This window comes from Podarcis erhardii (genome assembly GCF_964252035.2).
Source record: "Podarcis erhardii genome assembly, chromosome: 12".
NCBI lineage: Eukaryota > Metazoa > Chordata > Lepidosauria > Squamata > Lacertidae > Podarcis > Podarcis erhardii.
Window position 1 is genome coordinate 34,820,530 of NC_138513.1, and position 16,969 is coordinate 34,837,498.

The following is a 16,969-nucleotide window of genomic DNA, read 5'->3' on the forward strand; positions in this document are numbered from 1 at the left end:
GGCTAAACATCTTTAGAAGCACAACAAACTAAAATAATCTGCCAAATCTGTTTATCCGTTCCTCCACCTACATGTGCTATTTGGTCTGTCACATTTTGCAGCACAATAGTGAACGTGCATTAGCATGGCACAATGTGTTTGTCTTTTTTCCCCCTTTCCGAAAGTAAACTAGAAAACTTTACTCTATAGTCCATGCCATGGGGTCTGAAAATGGGCTGGCTTTTACCATCTGTGGTGATTAAATGAGCTAAGTTACTGTATACTAGTGAAAGTAGCCACACTGGTATACAAGTAGCTTTCACCCACCTCACCTTAACTGCGTAAAGTGTAATCTAATATATGTAATATTCCGTTTGCAACTATAGGTTAGGATTCAAGAGAAGTGAAATTGACCAAAGAAGTTCCATTAATCATTGAAATAAATTTGGGAGCACACTAAAAAGTTGCAGAACAGATGCAACAAGATGTAAATTATGCAAGGAAAACAATATTGCGCTTTTTCACTTACGGATAAAACCATTCAAACAGGCCAAGGTGTGATTTACGTTATGCATATTATACACCAATATTTTTAGCTTGCTATCAGACACTGATACGTGATTGATCATATTCCCATTGAAGTAACAATCTTTGTGTAAAACAATATTTTCCTCTTTCATCCTGTGATTAGTTTGTTCTTGAGGAATTAAACCAGGTACTTTTATATAACCTGCAACACTAGTAAAATTATTTCCAGGGCCGATAATGAATAATCATCACTGGAAAAACACCTTAATTTTGTACACAAACTTCCAAAAAATACATAATGCTCAAATGTGAGCAACAAGATGACATAACAACTTGACAAGTAGAACAAATATTTGTGAAATAAAAGTTAGACATGGAACTGAATGAGAACTTTGCATTGTGTCCATAGTCCTGTGAATACTTGCATTCACAAATTAGCATAACTAAAGTACATAGGGTGGTATTCAAATATGTTTTATTCAGAGTTGACCCATTAAAAGTAATAAACATTAATTTCAATAGGTCCACTCTTGAGTAAAACCTGGTTGAATAATGCCCATGGATTATAGAGTGCACCATAGTTTAATATGGCCAGAGCTAAACATTTAAAAAATCGTTTTATTTCAATGGGAGTGCTTAAGTCTTCTATTGAAACCCAAGGTATGGATGTTCCATATGATTTGGTGTCAACAGTGAATTTGCACAAGCTGATAAAATGGTCTCATTTTTATTCATCCCTCCTCCAGCTGAACTCAAATCACTATCTTCCGGCAGATGTGAAAATATCTGTGTCCATCTGTGTCCATTTTCTCAGCGGTCACAGAGTTCTGAAATACGGGCGTCAGCTTTCCTTTTAAAAAGTGAAATGATCCTGACTCATATTTTCCTTCATTTAATTGTTTCATGCTGCTTGGTAGAAAGGAAGCAAAAAATATTGTCAACTTCAGAAATATCTGTAAAATGCTAGAAAGCCATATAGCAGATATATTTGTAAATTATTTCAAATATGGGGACACCTGATGAACTTTTAAAGTAGAATATTGGGGTGGAGTTGATTGAGGAATTAAAATAATAATAATAAAAACATTAGGAGTAAGTACATTATGCTTACAGCAACTGAGTAAAAGAAGGCCACCAGGTTCTTAAATGTTGAGAAATATGACAGTACAAAAATTAGTCCTTCCCCTGAGGGAAGCACAAATGAATGAATTATGTGGTTGTAGCCAACATAGCACTGAGTTAAAGTAACTTCTTCTGCGGCCCCCACTTGGTTCCAATGGGGGGGTTGTGGTGATGAGGCCTGGGCTGGGGTGGCGGGCTCCATTTACCCTCCATGCCCTGCCACTGCTGGCGTGCACCCCTACCGCAAGGACCAGCAAACCACGCTATGCCACTGGCCACGACCCTCCGAATAAAAGGCAAAAACCTTGAAGGAAATAACTTGAGGTAGCATAGGTATGTCTTCAACTCACTGTGCTATCTCCCTTACTGAAGAATATATATATTTAACATTTGTAAACTGCTTCCACTTGGGATTGCATTATTCGCAGTTGAAGTCAATGCTACACAGCATTGCTTCTGTGAACAAGTCTTTCTGTTACATTGTAAGTGAAGTATAAACTGTCATTTTTCACATTACCCACACCTTCATATTCTCTATTATTCTTTTTTTAAAAAAAACAACAACCAGCTAACTAAAGGTCTCTGAGGAACCTAAAGGTCTCTGAGTGACCTTGGGCAAGTCATTGTCTCTGAGCCCTTAAGCCACCTCTAGAGTTGCTATGAGAATAAATGTGAGGTGAGAGGCAGTTACAAGGCAAGGAGACAAAAGATATAAAGAGAAGTATTAAAAGAAGCTTTATGAAAGAGGCAGTACAGCACTGATATGCCATCTTTACAATCAACTGCAAACAACTACTGCATTGCATATAGAGGGGAGCAGTTCCCGAACCTGGACACAGCCAACCTTCATAGCTGGATTGATATCAAAGACTACTCTGGTTGGTCACCTAAGTCCCACCCACTTTGGCCAATCTGAATTCCAGTGAATGGCGGGCTATTCTGCCTCCCCTTGCAGCCGACCAAGGAAATTCCCCAACAGGCCGGCCTACAATGGAGAGGCCTTTCTCTCTCTGGAGCCAAGGTCCTTCTGCGAAAGGCCACAACCACTGCCAACCCAGTGGTAGTGGCCTCTCACAGTGGTAGCGGCCTTTTTCTTTGCGTCGCTTTATTTCTTTATAATTGAGAACTTTTCAATAAAATATTAACATTGTCTAAAAATGACGGCACAGCAGCCCTAGCAAACACGACTAATGCAACACTTACTTGAGCTTCAGTCCCATTATATATGGTCAGTTTAAGACCAAGCACAGGGCACCCATTCGTTCATTTTATACAATTCCATTTCCTATTCTGTCTCTAAAGGGTATTCTGTTGAGAGCCGCCCAGAGTGGCTGGGGTGACCCAGCCAGATGGGTGGGGTATTAACAACAACAACAACAACAACAACAACAACAACAACAACAGTAGTAAGTACAGTTTTAGGGGAAAGACTGACACAAAGGGACCTACAACAGCATGAGGGTTGTTATTATTATTATTACTTTGTTTTTAGGTAAATGAACAATGATGCACACAGGAAGTATCTAGGAATCTTAACCCAAATCATTGGCACTGGGGGCCCAGCCACACTGAAGACATTTCAGTTTAAACTATGAAAAATTCTGATTATCCTCATGTGACCTCAATGGCATCTCGCCAGGACTCGGCTCTCGTTGGCATTTAATCTGAACGTAATCCCTGAAATCTCTCCTGTATTGCTAGGTTGCAGGGGTACTAGACTCAGGCAGTGGACCAAGGCTTACGCTGTAAATGTTGTTCTCAGCTCGTGTTATTTCCTTTACCTTTTTCAGCTACAGCAGATGATCTGTTTGAATTTTGCTTTTGCTTTTTTGAGTATGGACTTGTTCATCGCAGAAGCATGTTGTTTAAAAATAGAAAGCAAATCAGGCATAATAATGCACACAGAAATAATTGCCCCTTTGCACTTTAGATGAGTCACTGCAGTAGCTTGGGGTTTTTTTGTAAAAGAAATTACCCTCACAGAAGAACCACACATACATACATACATACATACATACATACATACATACATACATACATAGCTTTGGGTAAAAAAGTGTTGTTGCTAAAGATAACACAAGGAAACAAGTTAAAGGTGTCAAAGGTTGAAACATGAGTAAGACATAATACTGATACTGTATGATCTGAGAAAGTCTTTTAAATGCATTCTTAGTTTCACTTGATGATCTCTTACAAGAAGTAGCTCCAGACGTTACACAACTAAGACAGGCAATGTGTTTCCTCCGAGACGTATTTAAAATGTAGGTGACATGCATAATAATAACTACAACAATTTTATTACTTGTAACCTGCCCATCTGGCTGGGTTGCCCCATACACCTCTAATAAAACTATGCACAGATAGTCTGGGAAATTCAGCAGAACCAAGAGTGTCAAACAAATGTATATGCAGGGTTGAAGCCACATGAATATACATTGTCCATAGTTTATAGGTTTCTTGCAAGAAATTATTTATTAGAGTCACATCCCAACTTTCCTCAAGGTGGTATACACAGTCTGTTTCTTCTACTTTTACCCTCAGAACAACCCTGCGAGGTATAGAATCATGGAATCATAAAATAATGAAATTGTAGAGAAGGGACCATGAGGGTCCAATCGCCTGCAATCTTTATGCCCAACATGGATCTCAAACCCCTAACCCTGAGATCAAGAATCTCATGCTCCAACAAATGAGCTATAAGGAGGTGAGCCTAAGAGAATTTGACTGGCCAAAAGTCACCCTTCATAGCTGATCAGGAGGTTGAACCCTGCCACCAGTCCAACCCTCTAACCATGGCACCATACTGGCTCTCAAATATTTAAACTGTAGCGATGCTTGAAAATTATCTTATATTCTTTGGCCTATGCTAGACTCTCCCCTAGTACCTACTCTGTGCAAATCTTACAATCTGATGCTAATTTGGATACTCATGTGGTTCAGTAACTGGAATGTCAAGTTTCAGGAACAAGCTCACTTGCCTCTTCTAAATGAAATAAATAACCAAGCAAAATTGACTATTATTATTTTAAGAACACAGAGCCAAAGGGCTAAGTGCTACACATGCGTTTATCTGTCTTAGCAAGACTTCAATGAGAAGGGAAAGGGGAAAGAAGCAGCTGGCTGGCAAGAGGTAAGGAGGAAATTTTCATGCCATGCCAGGAATCAGAGAAACAAATGGATATAGCTATATTCCTCCCCCCTTGTCTTCAAAGTTGGGCTAGACATAATTTTGATCCCTCCACTGGCTAAGCTTAAACTATTCAACAGAGTTTTAGGAAGGCAAGAAGTGAACTAAGTGGTTGATACTAGTGATCAGAAAACATGTTTACCAGAAGGAAGCTCATCTCAGGATACTTGACAGAAAAATATTTTGTCCCTTGTTTTGCATGATTGACACCAGCACAACCGAGGACTTCCTAGTTTCCAAAGACTCACATCAAACAACTTTTAGCACGTGAATGCTTTTTGCACATGAAGGAGCAGACCTGATGTGTAGCCAAAAAGTTCACAGAGTTTTTTAAGTGAGCACAATTCAAGTGTCCCCATTTCCTTAATAATCACATATCCAATATAAAACAGTTGGTCCTGTAGCCAGCCTGCCCGAGACGGACCCCAGTCTTTGTTCTCCCTTCTTCTTCACAGCACATGTTGATCTAAAAACTCTATTTTCCTGCCACCTAAAACAGCACATCCCATCACCATGGCAACCTCTATCTGCCCAGGCCCAAGATTCCTCTTAGATTGACCATCAACAACACCTTCTGTCATGTGAATTCCTCTATCCCAGGCGAGGCTTGTTCTTTTCCACTGACATTCAGTCTTCTCTTCCATACTACAAATAATCAAATAATTATTTTCTAGGGTTTGGGGAGGGGGTGTCTCCCTCCCAAAAAATCTGTAACAATATGCAGTGCTTTTTTCTGGGGGTACGTGGGGGTACGCATACCCCTAAACGTTTTGTGAATCTTTGTACTTTTGTCCACTTACTGTATTTATTTCCCCCGATTTGAACTATAAAATGGTGATTTTGAGTCAAAATGAGAGTACCCCTAAACATTTTTAAGAAAAAAGCACTGACAATATGTGTGTGTGTGTGTGTGTGTGTACAGTATGTTCTAACTATGCATATACACTCATGCATACAAAAATGTACAGCAAACCTGTACTTTAGCTTTCAGTCTCTCCATAACTGCTATCTAAAGCCATTTCAGTCTAACTCGCTTCCACATGACTGACATCATTTCCACCGGTTGTGTGACACATTTCTTTAGCCTCTGAAATACTCAGAGAGCTGCAACACACACACACACACACACACACACACACACAGACAGCCCCACCAAGGTGCAAATAAATAATCACAATATAAACCCCAGAAGCAAGTGCCTCGTGCACAGCTGCCTCACAGCTCCGCGGCCTAAGCCTGCTAACGAAACCAAGTTCATAGCTCGGCCAATCCCATCAGCCACCAAAAAGAGAAAATGCTTTGCATAGCCTACAGCAGCTATTGTTAGGTGATCCAAGAGGAGGAATTAGAAGCTAGTTTCTGAAGAAGTCTCGGATGATTACTGTCCACGAAAAATTAGATCTGCGTCTGAGAAAGTCAAATTTTGAGGGTGGGGTGATGACGGGGACCATACAACCTGTCAAAATATGCACAGCAAACATGCAGCAAAATGTCTACGCTGCTTTGCATTAATAACTCTTCTTAAAAACAGTGAACTCGGGACAAGCAGGGAATCATCCACACCCACATTCCTGGTTTTCACAAGAGCTTTTCATTTCCCATCCAGCATCTGCTCGTTATCATAATAGAACATATGAAGTAACAGCTAGGGATTTGGCATCTTCGCAACGCTGAAAGTGCAATATCTCACTAAAAATGCTGTTGCTGTTCCTTCTCTAGCCAATGGATGGGATGGCCCCTACCTTGCCATGATGTTCTCCCTAGCAGATAGGGGGAGCATTCTCCCAATGGTCCTTGGTCCTCTGGCTGATGGCAGAGGTCAAAGGGCACCTCCTTTCTGCTCTCTAGCTGCCCTTTGCACAAAGGAAGATTGGTCTCTGTGGCTGATCTGACAACCAGGGGAAGGTTGGCCCTTCATTATGGATCTTCTCAACAAACAGGGAATCTGTCAGGCAGGCTCCATCAGGCTCTTTCTTCAACTGTCATCAGCAGCCATTGCATCAAGAAGGGAGATGGGACAGAAGGCCTTCTCCATGCTCTCTGCATAGCTGTCAACTTTTCCCTTTTCTTGCGAGGAATCCTATTCGGAATAAGGGAATTTCCCTTAAAAAAAAGGGAAACGTTGACATCTATGGCTCTCTGTCAGAAACAGTGTATCTGAAGAAGTGTGCATGCACACGAAAGCTCATACCAAGAACTAACTTAGTTGGTCTTTAAGGTGCTACTGGAAGGAATTTTTTTATTTTGTTTTTTCTCTGTCAGAAGGCCAGCAACTTTTGGCTCCTTCTCCCCTTGAAATCTTTGGGAGATCCAAAGTCAAACCCTTATTCATGGGACAATCACAGGGACATCAACTGGGGTAAATCCATCCATTCATAAGACCCTCACCACATTGGAAAAAGGGCTGGATACTGATGTTATTAATAATAATATTCCCCCCATATTAAAAAAATATTCCCCATAATATCCTGCCCCCCAGGTTAAATACTTCCTTCTTCACAAGTATATTCATAGGCAGCCTATAGGAACTGTAAAGCACTTTTATTTGCTATTCCTTTTTTGGGAATAACTTTTTATTGGGTTTTATAAACAAGAATAATGTTATACAAATAAGTATACAGAAATACCTTGGAAGTCGAATGTAATCTGTTTCGGAAGTCCGTTTAACTTCCAAAATGTTCGACTTCCAAGGTGCAGCACCGGACGTTCGGCTTCCAAAAACCATTTGAAAACCGCAACAATCACTTCCGGTTTCCGATTGTTTGGGAGCCGAAACGTTTTGAGTTTACAGGAGTTCGGCTTCCGAGGTTCCACTGTACCATGTTTTCTCACGTCATCTGTACATCACAAAAATATCATAATAAATGTAGACTAATATCTACAATATATGGTTTGTTATTAGTGGTCAATGTATAAGTTCTTGGTTCATGAATTGGTTTAAACAAAGGGGAAATTACTTTGTAAGAATTTCTCATGAAGAAATATAACTATGATAATTGATATGTGTTTGTCCCTGTGTCATCACGAGTATGGTTGTTCTGACTACTATGAAAAGAACTATCGCTTGGCAACATATGGGTAGCCTTTAACAAAAATGCATTAATGCTCCTTGAGAGCTTGGCATACTCTCTTTCCTGCTATTGCAACAGTTACATCCTTTGGCTAGTAGGAGGTGCAAAGATTTAATGACTGAGAGGGGGGTTGGTTGGGGGAGAATAGCTGTGAATCAGCTGAGAGTGAAGCACAATCTGATGGAGGATCGTAAAGGTAAAGGTAAAGGTACCCCTGCCCGTATGGGCCAGTCGTGACCAACTCTAGGGTTGTGCGCTCATCTCACTTAAGAGGCCAGGGGCCAGCACTGTCCGAAGACACTTCCGGGTCACGTGGCCAGCATGACGAAGCTGCCCTGGCGAGCCAGCACCAGCGCAGCACACGGAAACGCCGTTTACCTTCCCGCAATAAAGCGGTACCTATTTATCTACTTGCACTTAGGGGTGCTTTCGAACTGCTAGGTGGGCAGGTTGCTGGGACCGAACGACGGGAGCTCACCCCGCCACGGGGATTCGAACCGCCAACCATGCGATCGGCAAGTCCTAGGCACTGAGGTTTTACCACAGCGCCACCCGCATCCCCTTTTTTGCTGCTGGGTAGCAGCCATCTATTTGCTTCCAATAAACAGAGCAAATATTACACAGGCACCATATGCTCCCATCCAAATGCAACCAAACCCACCAGCACTGCCCCCGAGTAAATAGTTTGTGGAAGTGGAGAGTGCTTCAAATTATCATTATCACTGCATTCATTTAATTGTACAGTTACAGTGACAATGAGTGATTTTTCCAGAGCTTCATTCCCCTCACTGGTTTCTAAGAAGGCTTCTAAGGTGCTTCCTGCTTGCAAGACTGTTTCTTGATGATGCCTCTGCTACTGGAAAGTCCACAAAGTGGATAAGGCTTAATTGGTGCCATGCTTTGAAGATGATACACCAATCAACCTTCTCCAAGTTTTATCCGGAAGATATTTTTTTTAGGTAGGATGATGGATAATAAGAGACAGAGGGGAAGATAAAGAAAACAGAACAAAACACCACATTTCCTCTCTCATTTCATGCAAGGAAATATTCTTTACAATTCTACTATCAGAACTGTACACTTATTCTTGCTGCTAAGAGTACTGTGAAGACATCTGGTGCTCTGATAGGTCGACTACTGCCGAAAATACAAGTTATCCCTGTCATGCCAGGCCTTCCTAAATGGAGCTGATGGGAACGAGAGTTCAATAACATATGAAGTGCTGCAGGGTCTCCATCCGTGCACTAGGCAATAAAAAGGACATTTTGGCCCGTGTCAAAAAGGGCCTCTTTTAGGGGCAAAGCCCATTCTCTAATAGCCAAATTTGATTTATTGGCTGTCTCTGGCTACATTACAGGCAGCCCCCTCCCACCTGTGCATTAATGTTAGAACTATGCAGAACCTAAGGACACCCAAACTGATTATTATTATTATTATTATTAATAATAATAATAATAATAATACCCCAACTATCTGGCTGGGTTTCCCCAGCCACTCTGGGCGGCTTCCAACAGAACATTAAAAACAGAATAAAACTTCAAACATTAAAAACTTCTCTAAACAGGACTGCCTTCAGATGTCTTCTAAAAGTCAGATATTTATTTCCTTGACATCTGGTGGGAGGGCGTTCCACAGGGAGGGTGTCACTACTGAGAAGGCCCTCTGCCTGGTTCCCTGTAACTTTGCTTCTGGCAGTGAGGAAACTGCCAGAAGGCCCTTGGAGCTGGATCTCAGTGTCCAGACTGAACGATGGGGGTGGAGATGCTCCTTCAGGCATCCGTTTAGGGCTTTAAAGGTCAGCACCGACACTTTGAATTGTGCTCGGAAACGTACTGGGAGCCAATGTAAGTCTTTCAGGACTGGTGTTATGTGGTCTCACCGGCCACTCCCAGTCACCAGTCTAGCTGCCGCATTCTGGATTAGTTGTAGTTTCCAGGTCACCTTCAAAGGTAGCCCCAGCTACAGCACATTGCAGTAGTCCAAGCAGGAGATAACTAGAGCATGCACCAATCTGGCGAGAGATGTAATGGCTGGCAGAAGTAGATGTAGATTTATCCCTGAACAACCACTTCTGATTTCTTGAAGCCATAACCTAATTCTATATAAAATTGTGTTGCATGAAAAAAAGCCGACACAAGAAATCAAAGCACTTGAGCTGGATTCCATCAAACGCAACATGCCTGCTACCCATTCCAGGAGGTGTGGTGCTGATTTGCCTGAGGGACTGAACAGTTCCTGTTATTTTCAAGAATCTTTTCTCCTCAGGAGTATAGTGCTCTTGTCATTAATCCACCCTCCTTAACAAAACCTGAAAACAGGCATTTCCTATTGCAATTGTTCTCTTCTCTGCCAGCTCAAGTTTTAAGTATTCTGCACACTGGCAATGAAAATTTAGTGCGTGACTCACCATCTCTCAGGTTTGGGAGTTATACTGAGTCAGACCTTCGATGCATCTAGCTCAGCATTGTCTAAATCAAGGATAGGGAAGCTGTGGTCCACCCAAAGGTGGTTTCAGGGTAGTGTCTGCTGCAGGGGGCACCACAGCAATGCTATGGAACAGGGCACGGGGGGGGGGGGGGATGTGAAGCATTTTAGTGTCTTGTAGGGGACCACAGAAATTTGAGAGCCTGAGGTCTGCCAATGGATACTCCTGATCCATGCCCGTTGGCCATGTTGGCTGAGGCTGATGGAAGCTGGGGTCCAGCAACATCTGGAGAACCTCAAGTTCTCCATCTATGATTGGCAGTGGTTTTCCAGGGCTTCAAGCAGGAATCTTTCTCTGCCCTCCCAACAGATGGCAGGGATTGATGTCAAGACCTTCTGCATGTAAAACCTGTGGTCTTATGGTCCTTCCTCTCCTGTTGAACTTCTCTGATCTTCTGTACTCACCTCCTCAGACTTACAACCATTGACCCGCTTCTCCTCCACCACTTGGTTCCATTGCTCTGCCTAGATCCTACACCCACTTCATGTTTCTCTCCCCAAACCATTGTACGCTCCCTTTCCTTCTACCACTGTGTCTCCAGTCTTGAGTTAACTAGGAAAGCGGGTGCCAGGAACTGACAACCCCCCATATTTCTTTCAGTAGCAGAGGAGCCCTGAGCTGTGCCTATAGACTTTTTAAATACCTGGACCAGGCTTCCAGTTCCAAGCATTTCTCCTGGGAAGTAGCACAATGGCAAGTCGATTCTAAACCTTAAAGGGTATGTCCAGTTTTTGCCCTTGTACAAACATGCACATAGAGCTGAACACTATTTTCAACTACAGATAGGTAGCCGTGTTGGTCTGCCATAGTCAAAACAAAACAAATTCCTTCCAGTAGCACCTTAAAGACCAACTAAGTCAGTTCTTGGTATGAGCTTTCGTGTGCATGCAGACTTCTTCAGTGTATCTGAAGAAGTGTGCATGCACACGAAAGCTCATACCAAGAACTGACTTAGTTGGTCTTTAAGGTGCTACTGGAAGAAACTATTTTCAACGTCACACATCTCGGATCTGCTCTATCGCCTGCCATCAGTATTCAGCAGCGGCATGCATTTTTTCTGTGCTAAGTCTGCAGGCACAGGAAGACCCAAGAGAAAGCACAACAGCTTCCTTCAGCCAGCACACTCGCCTTCGCAAAGCCCCCTCCCCAACTATGCCAAAATCCAGATTTATTGCGCACTGGACGCATTTCATAGCTTGAAACCTTATTTTAACTGTGGCCAACACATCACATGATCTTTGATGCCAGATACATTCTCTCTCCAGGTTGTGGGCGAGGTGGGTCCGTCCCAAGTCATTTTACTGCACCCTGGATATTAACAGCTGCTGTTTTATTTTCATACAGTGGTACCTTGGTTTTCGAACGGCTTAGTTGTCGAACAAATTGGCTCCCGAAAGCCGCAAACCCGGAAGTAAGTGTTCCAGTTTGCGAACATTTTTCGGAAGCTCCTGCAGTCAATCGGAAGCCGCGCCTTGGTTTTCAAACGGTTTCGAGAGTCAAATGGACTCCCGGAACAGATTAGGTTCGAGAACCAAGGTACCACTGTATTTGGAACTGTGGATTTTATATGCATCAAATGTTCCAGAGACACTTTTGGCATTGTTGCACATTGTGAGCTGGTCTGGCTTCCCCATTCGGTAGGAAGGGCGGGGTGTGAATAGCAAATAAATAAAGAAATAAAGGACAAGATGGCAGCGGCAACCCCCCATCTCATTTCATGACCATAAAAGTCAACCAGACTGTCAATTAATTGGCAGCACCCTCCACTATATCTAAGACCAACAGGCTACTTTAAGGATGCATTGTTCTACAGTACTTTCCCAGTGCTTCACGCTGCCTGTGGCAGCCACTTCACCTTGCCTAATGGCAGGGCTGGCCTTGGGGCAGGTGGCCCTTTTGCGTCTTAGTCTAGTTCTGCCACCCCCAGAGAGGAGTTCTTCTTTAGAAGGTCTATGCTAAGAAGATGCAAAGATAATTATTTTCATTTGCTTCTTGCATCTCCTGCCCTCCCAATCGGAGTGCATAGTATTTCAGACAGCACATTTCCTCCCACTTAGGGCTTTTGTTCATCGTCACTTACTTTGATCAGAAAGCTGAAGTACCGGGATCTCTTGCATGCTGTGGAGAGAACAGAAAAAAAGTAATGATTATATATTTAAATGTGCTTGCAGGCTTTCAGCAAGAATACACCACGTTTAAGAAACATAGACATGCTTTTGCTGTGAATATTCAGAAACCTCAGGGGGGTTTTTTAATAAAGAAGGTGAAACTGATCTTTGACAAAAGATTAGTCAACACAATCTTCTTCATTCAGCACAGTCAGATTATTCAGTTTTTGATTTCTGCCTTGGATACTCAGAAATGGATCTCATTAAAAAGCTAAAGAATGAGGGTCATCCCGCTTACTTGTCCACATGGAAGCCACGTTTGATAGGTGTTTTGGCTCTAGTCTTGATACAAATCTAGATAATGAGGTTCAACCAAAGGAGCACTTGAAAGCATTATGAAAGGCTTCAAATGGTAACCCAAAGGTTTCCAAGCTCACCCCATGATTTTCACTGGCTTTCTCATGCTTCTGAACAGTGAACGTTAAGGAACAGAAGAGCACCTGACAAAGAGACTTTTGTCACAGTTCCCAACGTGATAGTAACTATTCCTGAAAACAAAATGCATAGGAAGCTCAGGGTTTTTTAAAAAATAAAAATAAAAATCCACGACATGTAAAAGCGTGCTAGAAGCAAAAGCCACATACACATTTGTAGCAATTTTATTCCAATTTAAGACCAGGGTGGATAAAAATCAATGATTTTTTAAAAATAAAAATAAAAAATGGATTTTTTTAAAAAAAATTAAATCGGATTTTTAAAAAAAATTAAATCATTTTTTAAAATTTAAATTGGATTTTTAAAATAAAATGCTTTTAGAGAAAAATAATCTTTCAAAAGATAGTTTTCTATTTAGGTTACATTATAGTTCAAAGACTATTCATCAGGAAATAAGGATTTGTTTTAAGTTTTTCATGTGTGCTAAAACTCTGTCTAAGTTAAAAAAAAAAAGTTTAACCACCTCAGTTAACAAACAAGGATACATAAGCTATAATGCTATTGTTTTACTTAAACAAATTGTTTAAATTGTTATTAAGGAAATGATTATTTTTCTCCTTCCAATAAAGTAAAGCAGAAAAGGTGTCCAAATATGAACAGTGAACTTATTAAACCTCACAATATTTTCATAATTATCTGTCTATGTATTTCTAAACGTATAACCAAATCCACAATTTTTGATATAACCGTAAAAACTACTCTGAAAATTTATTAATCAAAAAATGAAACTTTCATCTGGTTGTACGTAAATATTAAGCAGGAATGTCTTTCTGTAAATAGAAAGAAAGAAAGATTTAAATCAAGTCTTACTAACTAGTGATTTAAATTGTGATTTAAATCAAATCCACTCTGTTTAAAACTCATCCTGGGAACTGTGGTTTGCTAAGGTTTTTTCCCCTTACTTCTTTGTGATGCATGCTGAATTTCAATGTAATCTGATCTGGCTGTGGGTGTTAATGAACCGTAGAACACACACACACACTTGAATATCTAAATAAAAGGAAGATTCCCTTTCATTTGACTATATTATACTTAGAGATGTCCCTTTGCAGAGTTAAACAACCAACAAAAATATCCCTGCCCTGACCACTTGCCATCTTCAGTCACTTCTTCCACAACACTGATGGGACTGTCATCCTCCCTTGAGTGTAGGCGGGGAACAAGTGTAAAAGCTATGTCAAAGAGTTAGCACCATGATAATCTCTGGTCCAGATGTAATGAGGATCCTTCAAGCAAAAACATGGGTTCATGGGCTCCCCCACTTATGAGGTGAAGATGGCTTAAACAAAGGAGACTTCATCCTTTTGAACAAATCACAGACTTGAAGAGTTGGAAGGGATCCCAAGGGTCTAATAATAATAATAATAATAATAATAATAATATTTATTTATAACCCGCCCTTCCTGGTTCAAAAAACTGGGCTCAGGACGGCTAACAAAAATTTAAAACACTTAATTGATGCAACAAAAAACAGCATAAAATACAGTATAAAACATGAATAACAATAAATTCAGAATTCAAAGATCAATTTAGGGGGGAAATCCATCCAATAAACATTAGATGATCACCAGGGCTAGCTGGCTAAATTAGTCCTATTTGGGCCAGCGAGGAGACCAGGGGAGAATTAGCTGTGGGATCCCAGAGCAGGTAATCTTCATAAAACTGGGAGGGGAGGGAAGGAAGGGGAATAAAAGATCAGGCTAAGTTTGAATTGAAAGCCAGGCAGAATAGCTCCATCTTACAGGCCCTGCGAAAGGAAGTTAAATCCTGCAGGGCCCTGGTCTCAGGGGACAGAGCATTCCACCAGCTCGGAGCCATCACTGCGAAGGCCCTGGCCCTGGTGGAGGATAATGTGACTTCCTTAGGGCCCAGGACCTCTAAACTATGATTATTCATGGACCTTAAGGTCCTCTGCGGGGCATACCAGGAGAGGCGGTCCCGTAAATACAATTATTATCTAGTACAACCCTCTGCAATGCCAGAATCTCAACATGACAGGTGGCCTTACAACCTCTGCTTGCTTATAAACCTCCAAGGACAACCTCTCCTGGAAATCTGTTCCACTTTCCAACAGCTCTTACTGCCATAAAGATATTCCTGAGGTTAAGTTGAACTCTCCTTTCTGGTAACTTGAAGCCACTGGTTCAGGTCCTAGCCTCTGGAGCAGAAGAAAACAAGATCTCTGAAGGTGACTATCATGTCTCCTCTTCTCCAGGCTAAACATACCCAACTCCCTCAACTGTTCCTCATAAGGCTTGGTTTCCAGACCGTTGATCATCTTGGTTGCCCTCCTCAGCACATGTTCCAGCTTGTCAATATTCTTCTTAAATTTTGGTGCCTGGATCGGGACATAGTATTCCAGGTGTGGTCTGACTAAGGGAGAATAGACCGGGACTCTTACTGCCCTCGATCGAGACACTATACTTCTCTTGATGCTTAAAGCACAGGTCATTTGCACACCAAGATAATAAAAAACTTCAGCCTAATCCTACTTTGAATAAACTACCTATAATTGGAACAAACTACAGTTTCTCATAATTGGATGTAAGGAGGTTTGGTCAAAACTGCGAAAGGAAACCTTAAACTCCTTCCCCACATACCAGGGATGGAGGTGAGCATACAAACCCAAAGCGCTCACCTGCCTGTCCTTATTACAACAAACCATGGTTTTATGACTGCATCTTAACTGAGCCACTCTGTGCGCCCTGTCCCAAAACAGACTCTTCTTGCAAAAGCGTCACTGTGCACGGCAAAATACAAGAAATTTATATTTAAAGCAAAAGGGGGAAGTTAGCTCGACTCCCTTACTTTACAAAGAAACAAGCCAGAAAAAGTAAATAAAAGGGCACAGGGCTCTTTTTGTTTGTTTGTTAAATGGTCTATTGGCAATCCTAAATGCAGTAAGTGCAGGCTTGAAGGATTTCCTAGCTTAAACAATTTTGGTAAGTTGTCCAGAACGCCACGTTCTTGAAAGAATCCAAAGCATCTTTTACCAGGGGGGGGGGGGTGTTGTTGTTATTCTAAAAGCCCTTCGTTTGCTGCAGCCAATTAAAGGACTTCAATTTCACATAAGCAAGCTCACAGCCAAGAAAGGGCTCTCTGGATCCACCACAAAGATATTTAATAAAAAGGGGGAGAGTAGCCTTGCCTCATATGCTTTCTGTGCGGGCTAATTAATGCCTCTCTTTTGGGGGGCAATTTTCGGCATATAAGCAGACATACATAACTGATGCGGATAACGTGCACAGACATGTGTTTTAAAGCACTGTTCTCTCCCTTAAAGAAAGTGTAGTCATTATTTATCCATGTTGATTTCATTAGCATTGAAGGGTGTTACACACGCGCTCTTGTATCTACGCAACAAGAAAAGGATACACAAACATCCCGAAGGACAAAAGACTTTCCTAAGTTTTTTCTTTTGGCAAAACAAAAACAAAAAAACGACTGGTACTTCCTTTTCGAACACCCCAAAGCTCTTCTTTCAGAGAAACAAGCAAAGTGTCAAAACTGCACCAAACTTGGGGGGGGGGGGTTAAACCTGGTAAGACAGTTTGAAATCGGCTATAGTTTCCAAATCTCAGCTTCAGAGAATTTAACAGTCTACATTTTGCCAGCCAAAATGGAACCAAATTAGACTGATGAAGAAGAATGATAGAATGCCCATGTTGTTGTTGTTTTTAAATCTTCCCTTAAATTTTATTTTATTCAACAGTTGCATACGTTTCAAGCCAATGCTGATTATGCATAATGTTAACTGCTTAGCCTGTATGATTTGACCCTGGAAAAGTGTAGAGTTTTTTATTATTTTAAAAAAATCAAAGTATTTGTTTAATTATCAAAACAATGACTGCATTGATAACAATAGAAATATTTCTGCTGTTTGTTTTTTAAAGCATAGGGGTTAACAGTTAAGCTTCCATTTGGTTCACATCTGTAGCTTCATTTGAAAGGTATGGAAGGTTCATACCACACCTTGAGAATTTGCTATGAGGTC

At 41.3% G+C, this 16,969-nt stretch overlaps 1 protein-coding gene across 3 annotated transcripts in view; it reads right to left on the minus strand.

The window, feature by feature from the left end:
- THRB (thyroid hormone receptor beta) overlaps window positions 1-16,969 on the minus strand; it is a 175,889-nt gene that overhangs the window by 87,036 nt on the left and 71,884 nt on the right. For all 3 annotated transcript variants that reach the window (XM_081833810.1, XM_081833809.1, XM_081833808.1), the window contains exon 3: window positions 12,453-12,490. The gene's annotated coding sequence lies outside the window, so the exon portion shown is untranslated. The remainder of the gene's footprint in view (window positions 1-12,452; window positions 12,491-16,969) is intronic.